The 20,175-nt window shown below is 40.6% G+C and overlaps 1 pseudogene; it reads left to right on the forward strand.

Annotated features, from left to right (window-relative positions):
• The first annotated feature begins 10,636 nt into the window (after nucleotides 1-10,636).
• Nucleotides 10,637-20,175, forward strand: part of LOC129039141 (stathmin-2-like) — a 48,083-nt pseudogene continuing 38,544 nt past the window's right edge.

Raw genomic sequence — 20,175 nt, forward strand, 5'->3', positions numbered from 1 at the left:
TTCTGACTTCAATCACTGCCCTTTATTTGACTGAAAAAAAAATATTTCTCTGTTGGGGAATTTATATATGTATATGCATATATATCATATATATTAATATATGTAACATATATACATGTATATATACACGTACATGCAGATATATATTCATCAACATAGAAAAAATAAATTTTTCAATTAAATAAAGGGCAAATGACTACAGTCAGAATAATTGTGTTTTACAGCTCTAGGAAGATAGAATAGGAAGAGTAGTATATATATATAGTATTGTGTGTATATATATATAGTATTGTGTATATATATATATAGTACTATATATATATATTTACACACACACACACACGACCTATCTTTGGCTAGGTCAGCCAGACCTATCTCAAGATATAATAGATATGCCAGAGTGACTTATCTTATCACCCAAACTTATCTCAAGATATAATAGATGAGCCAGAGTGAAGTATCAAACAAGATGCAAATTTCTAAAGGATTTCACACAAAAACAGGCGTATAACTTTGAATCCCTCACCTCACTAAGGATTCAAAAGAGAGGAGATTGGAATATTTCAGATGTGGGTGTTCCCTCTACCCACTCCCACCCCCTGCCAAGCTGCCAAGTGGCAGCACTGGAGATGCCCACCCTTCTCCCCAAGCCCCTCGGGATCTCCCACTTTAGGCTGTCAGCTGACTGTCTCCTGATCTCTGCTGAGAAATCTCAAGTGAGAGAGAAGAGATGGCTGGCTAAGATGGAAGAGCTAAAGAAGTGATGGTGGGGTTGGGTCACCAGTGGTTACAGAACTTAGGGGGCAAAGATGAGTTCATGTTTTCTAAGGCATAGATGTGGGCCTCACATGAGGGAGTTATTTTAGGTCCTACCCAGAAGGGTAAACTACAGGGGCAAAAGTAGCTCCACAAAGAAAAGAAGTAATTATCAGATTTCTAGCCCCCAAGGGAATAAGCAAGCAGCTAGCCTGGAAACGTATTCTCCACGTGTGAGAGAATGGAGTGAGGGTAACACGGAGTCAGCCTTAAAACCCGACAGCCCAGGAAATGCTGTGCCCTCATCACAGTCCCTGATGAGAAAGGACTTGTTTGCTCCCTGCCTCTTCCCTATCTCACCTTCACAGTAGCAAATTAAGGGGAGAAGTTAAGAGTAAGGAGGGGGCTGAGTGTGGTGGCTTATGCCTGTTATCCCAGCACTTTGAGTGGCGGGGTGGGGGGTGGATCACCTGAGGTCAGGAATTCGAGACCAGTCTGGCCAACATGGTGAAACCCTGTTTCTACTAAAAATACAAAAATTAGTCGGGCGTGGTGGCAGGCGCCTATAATCCCAGCTACTTGGGAGGTTGAGGCAGGAGAATTGCTTGACCCCAAGAAGTGGAGGTTGCAGGAAGCCAAGATCGCACCACTGCACTCCAGCCTGGGTGACAGAGCGAGATTCCATCTCAAAAAAAGAGGAAGGAGGAAAAGAAGGAAAGCCAGCCACACCTGCTAGTCACCTGCCGGCCTTCCCCCAGGCTCCCACCTTAGCTGTGTGTGGGGGCAGGGAGTGGAGGGGGAAGGCAGAGGTGCCTCAAATTTAAATCAGTTTGAAAGTTTTGATTAATGCATGAGGGTGAACACATTAATTACTAAATCAGGATTTTTTGTAATACCTAGAAATTAGAAAAGTCATCTGGGACATAAAAAAAAAACTAGCCTCATTCAACAAATTTAATAGATATTTTAAAAAGATGATTTGAAACTACAAGATAATACTATGTACTGATTAGCACAGTTATCTAAAAAAGACAGATAATACCAAATGGTGGTGAGAATGTGTTTACTGCTGGGAATACAAATGGTACAGCCATTTGGGGAACAGTTTGGCAGCTTCTTAAAAGGATAAATAAAATCTTACCAAGCAATTCAGCAATTCCACAACTAGGTGCCTGCCCAAGAGAAATGAAAATACATGTTCACAAAAGAACTTTCACATGAATGGTTACAGCAGCATTATACATAACATAATAGCCCCAGACTAGAAACGATGCTAATTCCATCAACTGATGAATGGATAATGAATATGTAATATATCCATATAATGAAATACAATTCAACAATAAAAAGGAATGAATTAATACTGCATGCTGTAGCATGGGTGAACATTATACCAAAAACATTACACTAAGTAAAAGAAGCCAGATGCAAAAGGCTGTATACTGTATGATTATATTTACATGAAATGCCCAGAAAGGGGCAATCTATACATTTGTAGATTAGTGGTTACTTGGAGCTGGGTATGGGAGTAGGGATTGACTGTAAACAGACACAGGGGAACTTGTGGGAGTAATGGAAATATTCCAAAGCTAGATTGTGGTGATCATTTCACAACTCTAGAAATTAACCTAAAATAACTGAGTTACACACTCACAACGGATTAATTATATGGAAGGTAAAATTATAGGCTGGGTGTAGTGGCTCACGTCTGTAGTCCCAGAACTTTGCGAGGCCGAGGCAGGCAGATCACTTGAACTCAAGAGTTCAAGACCAGCCTGGGCAACATAGTGAAACCTTCATCTCTATTAAAAATAATAATAATAAAATAAAATTATACTTCAATAAAGCTATAAAAAACAACCTATGTGGGGTCAGAGGTAGGGAGGCATAGATAAAACGAGATAGCATAGATTCATAATGATTGAAGCCAGAGGATGTGCAATGGAATTGTGGAGTAATCTGACAACTAGGTACCTACCCAAGGTGCATATATACTATTATACTATTCCTTCTATCTTTATATATGTTTGAAATTTTTCATAGTAAAAAGTTAAAAGATAATGAGTTATGAAATTAAAATTGCTTTATAAAGACACACTTGGTTAACTATTTAATATAATCCAATATAATTATTTTATGTACATTTAATTTTTAAGCCATTCCATTAAAGGTGGCAGTATTCAACAGAAAATTGGCCAAGGAGATGCAAATGACTGCTGTTAGCTAGATCTATATTTGTATGTTGTGTCCGACAACTTTAATACGCCTAATACACTCAAAAATCATGGGGTCAAGAAATCACAAAGCTAAAAGAGACCTGGAGTGGTCACCAGATGGTCTCAGCTCCTGAAAGTGTCTCACACAATAAAGCTAACTTTTCCATTTTAAATATTTAGAGCTGTACATAGCAGTTATTCAAAATCTTTTTGGTATTTTAGATCAACATAATTTGGCTGTGTTAATGAATATCTTCCTTTAACATAAAAACAGCCAAGTCAAACAAAATACATTCAGAAGCCAGAAGCAAGTGATATCTATGATATGTCTGGCTTTTAATAAAGAGAAAAAACTAATGAAATAAAATTATAGAGGAATTAAATACATGCATTATTAGAGAGTTTTTAAAGAGACTTTGTTGAAGACATCATGATATCAAATTGGCTTGTGGGCCAGATGTACTGAACAGGCAAAGTTGATAACTAGAGGAAGGGACTTATCTGGAGGGTTTGCCGTGGAATCGTTGGCAGCAAGATAGCACCATCTGTTAGAAGAAATGTCAATCAGCAGTCAAGTATTTTTGATCTACGAGAAAAATCTTAAGTCTTTCTAAAGGGCCCGATAAAGAATCTTGTTAGAATTAGAAGCCACAAGTTCAGTGGAACAAGTACCAAACTGTGTTTATACATCACATTGCCCCAGGAAACAATCTATTTGTGTAGCCTGGATTGTTGCACACACACACACACGCGCGTGCGCGCACGCACATACACGAAAAAATCTACAAGTCATTTAATGTCTGAAATGGCTATGAAATATCACCGCCTTTACTTCCTTTCACTATTTTAAAGTCTGAAACAGCTACTCATAGCCATGCAGAATGCGTTCCTCTGTCTTCCTGCAAATTTCTAATCTTGATAGTTATTCTACTCCTGGAAACTGCTACCAAGTCTGATAGGACTGTCAGTAAGTGTACAGGATATTAAAACCCTTTTTCAAAAACATAAATAAATAGACATTCCTATGGCAATGTCAACACTTGGAAAAGATGATATGTTTGTTTTGTATTTTGAACAAAATTCCTAGGCTGTTACAATGTGTAAGCATCTAAAGGCCAAAATGCCTCAACTTCCTACCTGAGCTCAAGAAGTACAAGAGGTGAAAAATGGCATTACCGGCCGTGCGTGGTGGCTCACTCTCATAATCCCAGCACTCTGGGAGGCCGAGGCGGGCAGATCACGAGGTCAGGAGATGGAGACCATCCTGGCTAACAAAATGAAACCCCGTCTCTACTAAAAACACAAAAAATTAGCAGGGCGTGGGGGCGGGCGCCTGTAGTCCCAGCTACTCGGGAGGCTGAGGCAGGAGAACGGTGTGAACCTGGGAGGCGGAGCTTGCAGTGAGCCGAGATCTCCCCACTGCACTCCAGCCTGGGCGACAGAGCGAGACTCCGTCTCAAAAAAAAAATGGCATTACCACTACTCACAATTATCTAGAAGTCAGGCCTTTAACTCCAAATTTTCTTCCCCAACATTTCAAGTTCCTAAAAACAATGTTCTTTAAATCATTTTCTGTGCTAAAAATAGATAAAATGGGTAGTTCCAACCGTGAGCACAGAAAGTTCTCCAGTTCTTTCCTGGAAAGTATCAGCTATTACGCAAAACCGGTATTTTTAAAACTCTGTGTAACACGTAGTCTTTCTAAAGGTGGAAATTCCTGTCCTTCAAATGTATGACCCCTAAATTTATACTTAGTTTTGAAAGAAAATGCTCTGAAAGAGTCAATGTACATACACTACAAAAAAGTTCAGGTGTCTTTCATATTAAACAAACATACCGTAAGAAATCCTCCCAAAATTCCCTTTATAATTTCTGACTCCAACTCGTTAACCATCATCTAATTGCCTGCAGTTATAAACTTTCAGAATCAGTATTGATTCTTCTGTCCTATTGTTCACTCAGCCTGTCCAACTCAGGAAGAATGCGTTTGAAAGAATCAATGGAAAAGTTATTTGGCATAAGGGAATGTCGTGGCTGGTTTGATCTTCCATCCAGACCACTCAAACTTTCTTCATAACAGCAATAAGGCTGTTTTGCTTTCTTATCATTTGTGTGTTCACTGGAGTAGCACTTTTCATTTCCTTCAAGAGCTCTTCCTTTGCATTCACAGCTTGGCTCACTGTTTGGCACAAGAGACCTAGCTTTCAGCCTATCTCGGCTTTGGACCTGCCTTCCTCACTAAGCTTAATCATTTTTAGCTTTTGATTTAAAGTGAGAGGCATGTGACCCTTCCTTTCACTTGAACACTTAGAGGCCACTGGAGGGTTATTAATTGGCCTGATTTCAATATTGTTATCTAGGGGAACAGGGAGGTCTGAGGAGAGAGAGAGAGATGAGGAAACGCCAGTTGGTGGAGCTGTCAGAACACACACATTTATCAGCTAAATCCACTGTCTTATATGGATGCAGTTCATGGAGCCCCAAAATAATTACAATAGTAAAAACATTAAAGATCACTGATCACAGATCCATAGAACAGATATAATAATAATGAAAACATTGGAAATATTGCAAGAATCACCAAAATGTGACACAGAGACGCAAAGTAAGCACATGCTGTTGGAACAATGGCACTGACAGACTGGCTTGACACAGGGTTGCCACAAACCATCAATTTATAAAAACCACAGTATTTGTGAAGCACAATACAGCAAAACACAATGAAAACAGGTGTGTTGTATATGCGAGGTTGTGTGGTATTTGCCTTTCTGTGCTTGGCTTATTTCACTTAATGCCTTCCAGTTTCGTCCATGTTGTTGCAAAAAACAGAATTTCCTTCTTTTTTAAGGCTAAATAGTATCCCATTGTGTAGTATTGTACTAGTCCATTTTCACACTGCTGATAAAGACATACCTGAGACTGGGTAATTTATAAAGAAAAAGACGTTTAATGGACTCACAGTTCCACATGGCTGGGGAGGCCTCACAATTATGGCAGAAGGCGAAAGGCCTGTCTTCCATGGCGGCAGGCAAAAGAGAACTGGTGCAGGAGAACTTACCTTTATAAAACCATCAGACCTCATGAGACTTATTCACTATCATGAGAACACCATGAGAAAGACCCACCCCCAGGATTCAATTACCTCCCACCGGGTCCTTCCCATGACGTGGGAATTGTGGGAGGTACAATTCAAGATGAGATTTGGGTGGGGACACAGCCAAACCATATCAACTCTATATACCGCATTTTAAAAATTGATTTATTCCTTGGTGAACACTTAGATTGATCCCATATCTTGGCTATTGTGAATAGTGCTGCAATGAGCATGGGAATACAGCTATCACTTCAACACACTGATTTCATTTATTTTGCATACATACTCAGTAGGGGGATTGCTAGATCATCATTCTATTTTTAAGGTAGTTATAATTTTGAGGAATCTCCATACTGTTTTCCATAATGGCTATACTAATTTACCTCCCCATTAACAGTGTACAAGGGTTACCTTTTCTCCACATCCTCTCTATCACTTGTTATCTTTTGTCTTTTTGATTATACCTGTTCTAACAGGTAAGAGATGATATCTCATTGTGGTTTCAATTCACATTGCTCTGACGATTAGTGATGTTGAGCATTTTTCTGTATACGTATTGGTCATTCGTATATCTTCTTTTAAGAAATGTCTATTCAGATGCTTTGCCCATCTTTTAATTGGGTTATTTGTTTTCTTGCCATTGAGTTGTTTGAGTTCCTTATATAGTTTGGATATTGGCCCCTCATCACATGTATGCTTTTCAAATGTTTTCAACCATTCTGTAGGTTGTCTCTTCACTCTTGATAGTTTCCTTGGCAGTGCAGAAGCTTTTTAGTTTGATTGCAAGCTAAATTACAATCCCAGTGGTCTACATTTGGTTTTGTTACCTGTGCTTCTGGGGAGTCATACCCAAAAAAAATTATTGGCCAGACCAATGTCATGGAGTTTTTCTCCTGTGTTTTCTTCTACTAGTTTTACAGTTTCAGGTCTTACAGTTAGGCCTTTAATCCATTTTGAGTTAATTTTTGTATACGGTGTGAGACAAAGGGCTAATTTAGTTTTTCTGCCTCTGGATATCCAGTTGTTCCAACACCATTTGTTGAAGAGACTATCCTTTCCCCATTGTGTGTTCTTGTCACCTTTGTCAAAAATCAATTGACCATAAATGTGTGGATTAGGAAGTGTTAATAACAGTTGCTTTGCCTTGCTCTGAGGCTTGTCAGTTTCTAAAGTGATGTTACATCTTTAAAAAAGAAAACAGTTAAACAGTTGAGTGACTTTATTAGAGGGATCACTTGTTTATGGATATTTGTTGTGAGGCAACACAGATTATAGTATCTTACAGTGTTTTTGAGTCAAATTGTTTTTGACACTGGTCTACAGTTTCTGCTTTTTTATTTCCTCTTTTTAATTTTCCTCATCTCTATTTAGAGAATCAGAAACTAGTCGATACAACTTATAGGAGATGTCAGGTCAAGGGAAAATTGTAAGCTTCATTCTCTCTCCTCCAGACATCTCTCTCTTCCTCTGGGTGCCTTTTTTTTTTTTTTTTTTTTTTTTTTCTGAGACAGGGTCTCTGTCGTGCAGGCTGGAGTGCAACAGGCACAGTCATAAATCACTGCAGCCTTGATCCCACATGGCCAAGCAATCCTCCCGCCTCAGCCTCCAGAGTAGCTGAGACTACAAGCAGGTGCCCCTGCACCTGGTTTTTTTGTTTTTTTTTTTTTAAAGAGATTGAGTCTCACTATGTTGTCCAGGCTGACCTCAAACTTCTCCTGGGCTCAAGCAATCCCCTTGCCTTGGCCTCCTGAACTTCTGGTATTACAAGCGTGAGTGAGCCACCATGTCCAGCCCCTTCCTTTTCTTTGATTCTAATTGAGGTGCCTGAAGTCAACTGACATCTGTTATTTTCTCTACGGTCCCTTATATCTTTACACCTCAGGATGTGGCTTTCTGTATTTACCAACTTGCCAGTCAACTGGCCTGATAAAATCATGTATGCTAATGAAGGCCTGACCTGTCACCTGTGGGGCCTTCTGCCTCCATCTACATCACTAATCAAGAATCAAATGGTTCTGGTTTGGGACAGATAAGAAGGAAGAACAGTATTTTGGGAAAGGGGAGCCTGAATCACATTCTGCAAACTGCCACCTTCACAGTCCGGAAGCAAGTGACTGTAGCAATAGCCAAAAGCCCTGGCCAGGCCAGCGCAACACAGGAGCTGGAAGCATGGCCCAGCCCTGGGAACCAGAGCAGGGGGCAGAAGAATAGCCCCAGCAACTCTGAATGCAGAAAAGAAAAACACTGTTTCTCATTTCTTTCTCTCGGAGCTAGAAAATGCATGTTTGGTGTCTGCTTGCCAAAAGAAGCTTTTGGAATTTATGTTGCTAGTCTCGAGTTTTGAAGTCTCAAAGGATGTGACGGGAATGTTACATGGATTGAGTGCATGTGCGTGTTTGATTTTAAGATGATAACTGTGGGCTCATTAGACTTTCTGGTTTTGTGATGTGTGGTCCTATTGTCATTTTTGTTTGGTTTTGATTTTTAATAGGTTTTGATTTTTAATTGGTAATGATTTTTAATAGATTTTTAATTGGTTTTGATTTAAAAGTAGAGGAGAGCCTGGGTAGGAGGGAGATTCAGGGAAAAGAAATCAAAACAATCCTGAAAACTCCCCTAATGTTCAAGGATCTCAAAGCACATGACCACGGAGGGTTGGTAGGTGAGGAATGAAGGGAGATTTTCCTGTGAATCACGCATTTCCTTGTTATCACAACAACCCTTCCTGTCAGCATCAACAGTACATTCAGGGTGGAGTTGAAGAGCCACGTCCCGTACATGAGAGAACCCAGCTTAGTCATGAAAGAACAGTTCCAACTGTTTAGTACAGCAAAGAACATTCTGGAAGAAAATAGAATATAGCATGTCCAGAGTTGGCCAAAAGACCTTTGAAGAAGTTTTAAAATTTGATATTCAAATAATTCCTGCTTTTTGTAAAAACAAAGCCTACTTATTAATCTCTTGTAGAGCTATATTACACAAATGCCAGTATGCTAAGTGCAAAAGCAGGTGCAAACCAAATACAAAGCATCTCTGCTGCCCTGAAAGAATTTAGACCTTTTCATGGGTTGTGTGGGAGCTGATGGAGAACTGAGGTTTGATGACTTGAGCAGACACCATTGAAACTCACTGCATCTAACTTCCTCTCTGCAGTCCCCACTGAATGAGGGTCTGTGAAAAGCTATGCCCCTCAGCCTGTCCACTCAACTTGCTGGTCCTCCAGTTTGCTTCCTTAACAGAGTAGGACGTGATAGTTCAGCCATCACCACACACAGCCAGCCTTACATGCATTTGCCTGCCTTGATGACAAAATGATTCTGGGAGGTCTTCTTTGTCCAAAAATGTTGGCCCTTGACCTGTTCCGGGTTTGAGGCACTATAATTAGAGAATTCTTCCTGCATATGCAGCGTGATGAAGCAGAAAAAGCTTGGACTCAGATGTCAGCAGACTTGAGTTCAAATCTCAGCTCTTCCGCTGACCATGTCACTTCATTTGCAAACCTCTGCCTCCATATCAGTTAAAAGGGGACATATGGCTGGGCGCAGTGGCTCACACCTGTAATCCTAGCACATTCAGAGGCTGAGACAGACGGATCTCTTGAGCTCAGGAGTTCGAGACCAGCCTGGCCAACATGGCAAAACCCCATCTCTGCTAAAAATACAAAAGTTAGCTGGGCGTGGTGGCAAGTACCATAATCCCAGATACTCAGGAGACTAAGGCATGAGAATCACTTGAACCCGGGAGATGGAGGTTGCAGTGAGCCGAGATGGAACCACTGCACTCCAGCCTGGGTGACAGAGTGCGACTCTGTCTAAAGAAAAAGGGCCAGGGGCGGTGGCTCACACCTGTAATCCCAGCACTTTGGGAGGCCGAGGCAGGCAGATCACGGGATCAGGAGATCGAGAACATCCTGGCTAACATGGTGAAACCCCGTCTCTACTGAAAATAAAAAAAAAAATCAGCCAGGTGTGGTGGCACGCGCCTGTAGTCCCAGCTACTCGGGAGGGCGAGACAGGAGAATCGCTTGAACCCGGGAGGCGGAGCTTGCAGTGAGCCGAGATCGCGCCACTGCACTCCAGCTTGGGTAACAGAGCGAGACTCGGTCTCAAAAAAAAAAAAAAGAAAAGAAAAGAAAAAGTGTGGGGGACAGGAGTGGATATATGTGAAATCAGTGAGACAATAGGAATTCATTACATATTATTTTCCCTCCTTACTTTGCAGAGTGTAATAGTGTGAATACTCCAGAGCTGAGTAACAGCCTCAGCTCTTACCATCTGGGAAATTGGATGCCTCTGTGGTGAAATTAATTAACTTTCAGCTTTTATCCAGAATATTGGTGATCTTTAACCACTCAAGGATGGAATGCTTTTGGCAAAGGTTTCTCTCTTAAGATTTTTTGCTTGTTCTCACAATCTCACTTATTTAGACCATCCTGGAGAGTAAGGACTACATCTTATTTATTTTTGTATTTCTTATGCCTGGCATAGAAAGTAATCAATAAATGTCTGTTACATGAATGAACAAATAAATGAACAAATTCTCCAGGGAGAGCAGAACAAGAGAGGCGATGATGGGTAGAAGGAGAAAGTACCCCAGGACTAAGAAGAGGGAAGGTGAGAGGGCCCTAAAGCAAAACGAAACAATGTTTTTGCCTAATTTGTAACTTTCTCCAGAATCAGAACTGCTGCTGCTTTAGAAAGTAGATAAATAGTCTAGGCCTGGTGGCTCACACCTTGCGATGGTTAACACTGATTGTCAACTTGATTGGACTGAAGGATGCAAAATATTGATCCTGGCTGTGTCTGTGGGAGTGTTGCCAAAGGAGATTAACATTTGAGTCAGTGGGCTGAGGAAGGCAGACCCACCCTTAATCTGGTGGGCACCATCGAATCAGCTGCCAGCAAATATAAAGCAGGCAGAAAAACATGAAAAGGAGAGACTGGCCTAGCCTCCCAGCCTACATCTTTCTCCCGTGCTGGACGCTTCCTGCCCTTGAACATCGGACTCCAAGTACTCCAGTTTTGGCACTTGAACTGGCTCCCCTTGCTCCTCAAGCTTGCAGACGGCCTATTGTGGGATCATGTGGTCCTGTAAGTTAATACTTAACAGACTCCCCTTTATATAAAGAGAGATAGATCCTATTAGTTGCATCACCTTAGAGAACCCTGACTAATACACACCTATAATCCCAACACTTTGGGAGGCTGGGGTGGGAGAATCACTTGAGCCCAGGAGTCCGAGACCAGCTTGAGCAGCACAGTGAGATCCCATCAAAAAACTGAAAAATTAGCCAGGCATGGTGGTGTGTGCCTGTAGTCCCAGCTACTCAGGAGGCTGAGGCGGGAGCTCTCTTGAGCCCAGGAGGTTGAAGCTGCAGTGAGCTATGATTCACTCCAGCTTGGGCACCAGAGCGAGACCCTGTCTCCAAAAAAAAATTTAAAAACTAGATAAATATTCCTCATTCCCCACAGGCACAGGCACAGTGATGATGATGATGATGATGATGATGATGATGATGATGATGATGATGGTGATGGTGATGGTGATAATTCTGTGGAAAAGGATTAAAAAACTACCTTTTCTTAAAGTGGCCACAGCCCTTTTTGCAACTATCTTTCTACTACTTTTAGGAAGGCAGCTACAATTTTTTTCAGTCTCTTGACTACATTAAGTATGTAACAGATATGACTTTCACACAAATATTATCTCATGAAAAACTGGGATGAGGGCCTGAAGGGGGTGTGCAGGGCACTTCTCTGTCTCTATGAACTTACCAAATGCCCCTGGAGTGCTGTGCTGGTCCATACAACTATCCAGCCTGAGTGGTACCCTACACTCAGTGCATACACTTTGTTCTACTACTTTTTTTTACATTAGTAAGAAAACTTAACATGGCATCTACCCTTCTAACAAAACTTTATGTGCACAACATTGTTAAGCAGAGGCTCAATGTTGTACAGATCTCTAGAACGCATTCATCTGGCATAACTGAAAGTTATACCTATTGAACAGCAAGTCCCATCTTCCCTTTCCCCTACCCCCTGGCAGCTGGCAATGACCATTCTCCTCTCTGCTTCCATGAATTCGACTACTGTAGATACCTCAGGTAAGTGGAATCATGCAGTGTTTGTCCCTCTGTGACTGGCTTCTTTTCCTCGGCACAGTGTCCTCAAAGTTCATCCATGTTGTCACGTATGGCAGGATTTTCTTTTTTAAGGCTGAATAATACTCTGCTGTATGTACATACCACATTTTCCTAATCCACTCATACATCAACAGACATTTAGGTTGTTTGTACCTCTTCGTTATTGTAAATAGTGCTGCAATAAACATGGGAGGGCTAATATTCTCTTCAAGATCTTGATTTTAATTCTTTTGGATAAAAACCCAGTAGTGGGGTTGCTAGATCATATAATAGTTCTATTTTCAATTTTTTGAAGAACCTCTATAAGGTTTTCATAGCAGATGCACTATTTTACATTCCTGCGGACAGTGTGCAAGGGTTCCTGTTTCTCCACATCCTCACCAACAGGTGTGATCCTTTTTTTCTTTTTCAATAATAGTCTCCCTAACAAATGTGAAGTGGTATCTCGTGGTTTTTATTTGCCTTTTCCTGATGACTAGTGACGCTGAGCATTATTTTATACACCCGTTTGCCATTTGTATGTCTTCTTTTGAGAAATGTCTATTCAGGTCCTTTGCTCATTTTTCAGTCAGGTTATTTGTTTGTTGTTGTTGTTATTTTCCCTATTGAGTTGTAGGAGTCCTTTACATATTTTATATATTAACCTCATATCAGATATATACCTTGAAAATATTATCTCTCATTCTGTAGGTTGCCTTTTCACTCTGCTGCTTGTTTCCTTTGCTGTGCAGAAGAAGCTTTTCAGTTTGTAGTCCCACTTGTCTATTTTTACTTTTGTTGCCCACACAAAACACATAAGTCTAATAAAATAGAAAATAAACATGGCTAGGTGGAAGCTTCCTCAACAAGACACTGTCTGGCTCTACCAACAAGCCAAGATCAACCTTCATAGGAAAACACTAAAAGGGTTTCTGTTGAAAACAGGAAAAAAGACAAGGTTGTCCTTTACCATCTTTTTTTTTTTTTTTTTTTTTTTTTTTGAGATGGAGTCTCGCTCTATCGCCCAGGTCGGAGTCCAGTGGCCCGATCTCAGCTCACTGCAACCTTCCGCCTCCCGGGTTCAAGTGATTCTATTGCTTCAGCCTCATGAGTAACTGGGATTACCGGCACGCGCCACCATGCCCGGCTAATTTTTGGATTTTTAGTAGAGGTGGGGTTTTACCAGGTTGGTCAAGCTGGTCTCAAACTCCTGACCTTGTGATCCACCTGCCTCGGCCTCCCAAAGTGCTGGGATTACAGACATGAGCCACCGCACCTGGCCGTACCACCATTTTTATTTAGCACAGTATTAGAGGTACTAGATAGTGCAACTAGACAAGAGAAAAACAAAATGGTTATAAAAATTTGAATGGCAGATATAAAAGTATCACTATTTGAAGATTAAATGATTCTTGGCCCATAAAACCCAAGTAAATTAACTAAAAAGTTATTTCAAATAAGAGAAGGCAATAGGGTTGACTAGATATAAAAATTAACATGCAGAAATCAAGTCTTTATTTATATAGGCAATAATCATTTAGAAGATGCAATAAAAAAGTTGTTTTACTTAAAATAAACAAAAATAAAACACTTAGGAATTAAAGATGAAATGTGTAACACCTATATGAAGAAAATCTTAACTCACTAAGATATTTGAAAACAGATTACAGATAGAAAGGCAGACTATGTTCGTGGGAAGGAAGATTAGAGAACACACACACACAATCATAATTCTCTACTAAAGAGGTTCAAGAGAAATTGACATGATTCTGCCAGTGTTGGAGACACTGAGACTTTAAAGTCCATACCAACCTAGCTGGACATGAATGGCAATAATAGAGTAAATGGGCCAGGCACGGTGGCTCACTACCATAATCCTAACACTTTGGGGGGCTGAGGCGGGCAGATCACCTGAGGTTGGGAGTTCGAGACCAGCCTGACCAACATGGAGAAACCCCGTCTTTACTAAAAATACAAAATTAGCTGGGTGTGGTGACGCATGCCTGTAATCTCAGCTACTTGGGAGGCTGAGGCAGGAGAATTGCTTGGACCCAGGAGGCGGAGGTTCTGGTGAGCCCGGATGGCACCAGGATGGCACCATTGCACTCCAGCCTGGGCAACAAGAGTAAAACTCCGTCTCAAAGAAAAATGATGATGATAATAATAATAATAGTAATAGAGTGAAAGACATGCCCCCTCCATCCTATGGCTGCAGGGCCTCAGCCTGATGGAAGAATTGCAAAGCACAGGCCTCGACATCAGTCTGGCTGACTTTGTATGATAAAAAAAGAATGTACAACAGTCCCAGGGTCAATCTCTGCACCACCGGTAAATCCAGTAAAGTGAAAGGAATGTAGGGAGGAAAGATGGAGTCGTGGAAGCAAAGGAGATAAATTCTAATCCCAATATCTCACTTAGAAATTGTTGACTTGACTTTTTCTCTGAGCCTCAGTTTCCTTATCTGTAAAACAAAGGTTAAAAATGCCTGCTGCTTACTTCACAGGGCTGTAGTGAGGATAAAAATTGAAATGTGAAGGTTCTTTGGAACTTTAAAACTATTTATTATATTTATTATTATTACAGTTTATTATACAAACAAAAGCAACCCATGTTTACTTCATGTTTAATTGGATATTATTAATCATGAGGGCTTCCACTGTGCCACCCCCTCCTAATACCCACCAATAAATCCTACTTCCTGTCCACTTAAAAAAATAAAAATAAACTTATTCCTCAGCTTTATTTATTTTTTAAGGAACCTCAAGGAATAGACTTTCTCTGGAGCAAACCATTCCCAACTTCTTAACCAACCACCAGCTGTGGTTTCAAGTAATTACCCAGAAATATTGGCTTCCATCCTCTTCTTCCTCCCTTATTGCCTCCTTCCCTACCTTGCAAAATGCAAAATTGTGTATAGAAACATGAGTGTGAAACACCTTGAAACCACTCATTTATATAAACTATATATGTTCTTGACTCCCCACTTGGGGAAGAGCTGCCTGGCTAGCACCAGAGTGCGACATGAGTGAGAAATAGATTTCAGTGTTTAATTGATTTCCACAACATAGTCTATCCAGTCCTGCCTCCTACTTGAGGCTTATAAGTGAAGTGGTGGTCAGAGAAAGGAATTACAGAGTTCAAGATCTTGTCAAGTATGACCACATCTACAAGCTGTTGATGTGGAATGGAGATAAAGAGAGTTCTATGAGAAGTGGGAAGATTTTTTTAATAACTGAGGCCTCTATTAAAGGTGTGTGTAACAAATTTCTAGATAAATGCCCATTCTCACATAAAGAGTAGATGGTTTGTTTTTGTTTTTTTGAGACAGGGTCTCGCTTTGTCACCCAGGCTGGAGTGCAGTGGCATGACCTCCCAGGTTCAAGCAATCCTCCTGCCTCAGCCTCCCAAGTAGCTGGGACTACAGGCACATGCCACTATACTTAGCTAATTTTTTGTATATTTTGCAGAGACAGAGTTTCACCATGTTTCGCCCAGGTTTGTCTTGAACTCCTGAGCTCAAGCGATCTGCCCGCCTTGGCCTCCCAAAGTGCCAGGATTACAGGCATGAGCCACCACGCCCAACCAAGAGTAGAGTTTAGATGTGGTACCTATGGAGACGCAGACTAACAATAGGTGAATGGATGCAGTTGTGACTCAGTATATAAAATCTTTTCTTTGGAAGGCTGTCTGTTGATGACACCTCAGATGCCATGCTCAGAGCATGGCAAAACAATGAGTGTGGCCGGGTGCGGTGGCTCACGCCTGTAATCCCAGAACTCTGGGAGGCTGAGGTGGGCGGATCACGAGGTCAGGAGATCCAGACCATCCTGGCTAACACAGTGAAACCCCGTCTCTACTAAAAATTACAAAAAATTAGCCAGGTGTAGTGGCAGATGCCTGTAGTCCCAGCTACTCGGGAGGCTGAGGCAGGAGAATGGCGTGAACCTGGGAGGCAGAGCTTGCAGTGAGCTGAGATCGCGCCACTGCACTCCACCCTGGGTGACAACGTGAGACTCTGTCTCAAAAAAAAACAACAACAAAAAAAATGAATGTAAAATTCAGCCCACTCTTACCACACATAATACACTCAAGATTGGGTGAGCCTATCACGCCAAAGAATAAAGGACATGCAACAGAAGTCTATGCTGCTCCTATCGCCCCCACAGGGCTCAGAGAAAGCATTAGCAATAAACACTTTTATTTATAATGAGCAACAGATGAAATATGGAAGGAAATGATGGCGTGACTGAATTTCCTGAAAGATACATTAACAAAGTAATAAAATACAAGGTACCCTTATAAACAGCACTAGTAAGTTTTACATGAATGCCTCCCATGACCTTTTGTGCTTTTGAGCTATTTCAGTTACAGTAACATCAGAGAAGGTGGCCAAAACCATTTACTATAAATTCAAACGTTTTCCTATCCATGTAAATCAATGCATAAAAATCAAAGCATACTTCATATTCATACATACTCAGAAATGCTACACACAGACACACACAGAGAAAAAAATACATATGCCCTTGTGATCTCATTTGTTTTATAAAATGTTATTTTAAGAGCACCAGCAAATACATATAGTCTAGGGAAGGAAAGAGCAGACTTCATTAGGCAGTTAGGAAATGTAAATCCCCAAATTGGCATTCCTAAGCCATGCAAGTTGGAATGACTTCACCAAAATTTGTCCTAAATAATTAATAAGTCAAACACGTTTTTCCTTAAAAGCTGAGGATTTTGCAATATTAAATAACCATTTTATTACTATTAAAATTCATGGACCCCTCTAGTATATTTGAAATTTTTAATCTTAAATTGTTTAACTCTAGAAATAAGGGAAATAATATTATTCTATGCTGCATTCTCAAAAAGAATTTTTCTTCATCTCACTTTGGTGACCTGATTGCTATCAAGGAAAGCAATTTCCTTTAACATTTTATTCCACTGCAAAAAGCTTTTCCTGTACTTTATCTTGAATATGTATCATGGTGTTGCCCCAATACCCACGCGGGAATTGCTGGCGGGCAAGGCCTCTTTTCTAGAAAAAAGGAAGAGAATGAATGTTTTAGGACCTTGGGCCTTAATGAGAAAAACACATCAGAATAACATGAAAAGCCATTTCAAAATATAGGTGTTCCATGAAAGAGCCACATATGCAAAGCAATTCCCCATGCAGAAGGAGCTGAGAAACTGAAGAATGAGGCAACAAATTCAGTTTGTCGTCGGACAAATTCAGTTTGTCATTATAGGGTGATTTTATTGGGGAATTTACAGACAGATGCATGGTCTTGGGTGGCCTCAAGATAGGTAGATCTCTGCAGCTACCCTCCAACCCAAGGGCTCCGTACAATTGGGAAAAGAAATAATGTTTCAGAGGGAATGTGCAGGAATTTGCTTAAGAGCAGGATTTACAGTAAATATGAGTTCCTACCTAAGGGTAGGATTTATGCAAAGTACGTGTTCTTCAACAACAAACAATAGATAAGCTGGAAATATCAGAAGCATTCCTAGAACAGGAGTTCATCAGAAGCAAACATGGCGGATTAGCTTCCAAGATGAAGTTACTTTGGCTTCCACAATAGGTCTGGGGCTCATCCCCCAAGATTCTAATTCCCTACAAATGTTATTGGTGGTCACGTGCTTCTTTTTCACAATGGCTGTCAGAACACTGGGGGCTAGGTTTGCTCCCCCTCCCCAAGTCAGGTGTGTATGAGCAGTGGCCCAGCGCATGGCTTGTATGCTAACATCACTCCTGGCTCGCCTTACTTTCCTTCTCATATTTTCCATTTGCCTATTTTCTTACTTATTTTCAGTTTATCTTGCTAAATTGGGTGCATCTTTAGAAGCAGCCTTGAATTCTTTTTTACAATGTGGAGAGTAAGTCAGTGAGTAAATAATGAGACAGGATAGATTTTTCAATAAGGGAATGTTCTATCCTTTCCAGGACCTTTTTCTCTCCCTGCAGAATCCCAGTGCTGTCCTCTCCTCTGCTCACCTCATCAACCCTAGTCTCAAATCCATCTTTTACACTCAGAATAAAATTAAATCAATGTGTTACTATTCCGAGAGATATTTGCCTTTCCTCTAATAGCAAAATAAGATGTACTACTTCTTAAAACAATTTCAGATATCAACGAAGCAGGCAAAAGTAGAGGAAGTAATCGCAGACAACAGTCTTCCCAATACTGCAAAAATTATACCACTCATCTAGGATTATTTCTGCTTGGGACATTTTAAAGGAAAGTTGGATGGTTTCAACAACAATTTTAATTTACTTCTTTCAAACTTGTTAAAAAAATTTTTAGTGATGGGGTCTTGCTGTGTCACCTAGGCTGGAGTGGAGTGCAGTGGCATCATCATAGTTCTCTGCGGCTCCAAACTCCCAGGCTCAAGTGATTTTCCCACCTCAGCCTCCCGAGTAGCTGAGACTATAGGTGCACATCACCGTGCCTGTCTAATATTTTTTATTTTTTGTACAGATGGGGTCTCACTACGTTGCCCAGGCTTGTCTCCAACTCCTAGGCTCAAGTGATCCTCCTGCCTCTGCCTCCAAAGTGCTGGGATTACAGGCATGCACCACCGCGCCCAGCCAATTTATTGCTCTATTGATAGATTTCTATAAGTCATGTGAATAACCAAATTAATAAAGATGATGAAGAAAGGGATTATTGTGAGAAAATTGAAAGATGATTTGGAGAGAGATAAGTAGGCCCTGACTGGCATTTATGTAGAAGGGAGACAGAAGAGATCCAAAATGTTAATGGAGAAAAGGTTAAACAAGAATATTTTGACTATTGTTAGTCTAAACTGAGAGATTGAGGGTGAACTTTAAATCACAGGGCCATACACATAAAAGTGGGCGTTGCTGTGGGAGTTGCTCTGCATTTTGGAGAGAATTTTGCCCTCTTTGTTTGGATTCCCCTGTGTGGACTCAGTATCAAGGCTGCTGTTAAGGGTTAAATTGTGTCTCCCCAAAAAGATACGTTGAAACTCTAACTTCCAGCACATGCAAACATGGACTTATTTAGATTGCAGATATAATCAAGTTAAAATGAGGTCCTACTGGATTGCGGGGCCCTACTCCAGTGTAAAAGGGGTTTCCTAGGGTTATTCAGTGCACAACCTATACAGCGGAATGAGGTGGTCCTGGGAGCAATATTGCAAATGCTCAAGTGAGGTATTGTCAGCAGTATTTACTTATTTATTTATTTAAAGACAGAATTTAGCTCCTGTCACCTAGGCTGGAGTGCAATGGTGCGATCTCGGCTCACTGCAGCCTCTGCCTCCTGGGTTCAAGTGATTCTCCTGCCTCAGCCTCCCGAGTAAGTGGGATTACAGGCATGCATCACCACGCCTGGCTATTTTTTTTTTTTTTTTTTGTATTTTTATTAGAGACAGGGTTTCATCATGTTGGCGAGGCTGGTCTCGAACTCCTAGCCTCAGGTAATACACACCCCTCAGCCTTACAAAGTGCTGGGATTATAGACATGAGCCGCCGCGCCCAGAGTTGGCAGTATTTAAAGGAAAGAAGCTGGGGTTCTTGTTTAAAAGAAAAGGATGACCCTTCCCAGAGAGAATATAAAATATGGATGGCTTAGTTTCTATCACTCAGGCCACTGACCTAAGATGACTGTTAATAATTATTTATGACACATACACATATATTTGTACATTTATGCATATACATAATAAATCTATATATGTGTAAATTCTTTTTCACAATGACTATCAGAACATTGGGAGCCAGGTTCTGATATATATGGATTGGATTATTCAATAAAATAAAATTGTTTTATGGTACAAACTTTTCTTATGGTTAATTGTTTTCCTTTGTAGGTACATATTTTAGTTTATTGAAACTAGAGTTAAATGAACTTTTATAAGAGACAAGGTGGAAGTGGAGATTTGGGAAAAGGCAAAAAAGTAAATAAGAGAGAGAGATAACTTGCTATAAATAAACCTGCCAAGAAAGGAAATGAGATTTC

Source organism: Pongo pygmaeus, chromosome 5, assembly GCF_028885625.2.
Source record: "Pongo pygmaeus isolate AG05252 chromosome 5, NHGRI_mPonPyg2-v2.0_pri, whole genome shotgun sequence".
Lineage (NCBI taxonomy): Eukaryota > Metazoa > Chordata > Mammalia > Primates > Hominidae > Pongo > Pongo pygmaeus.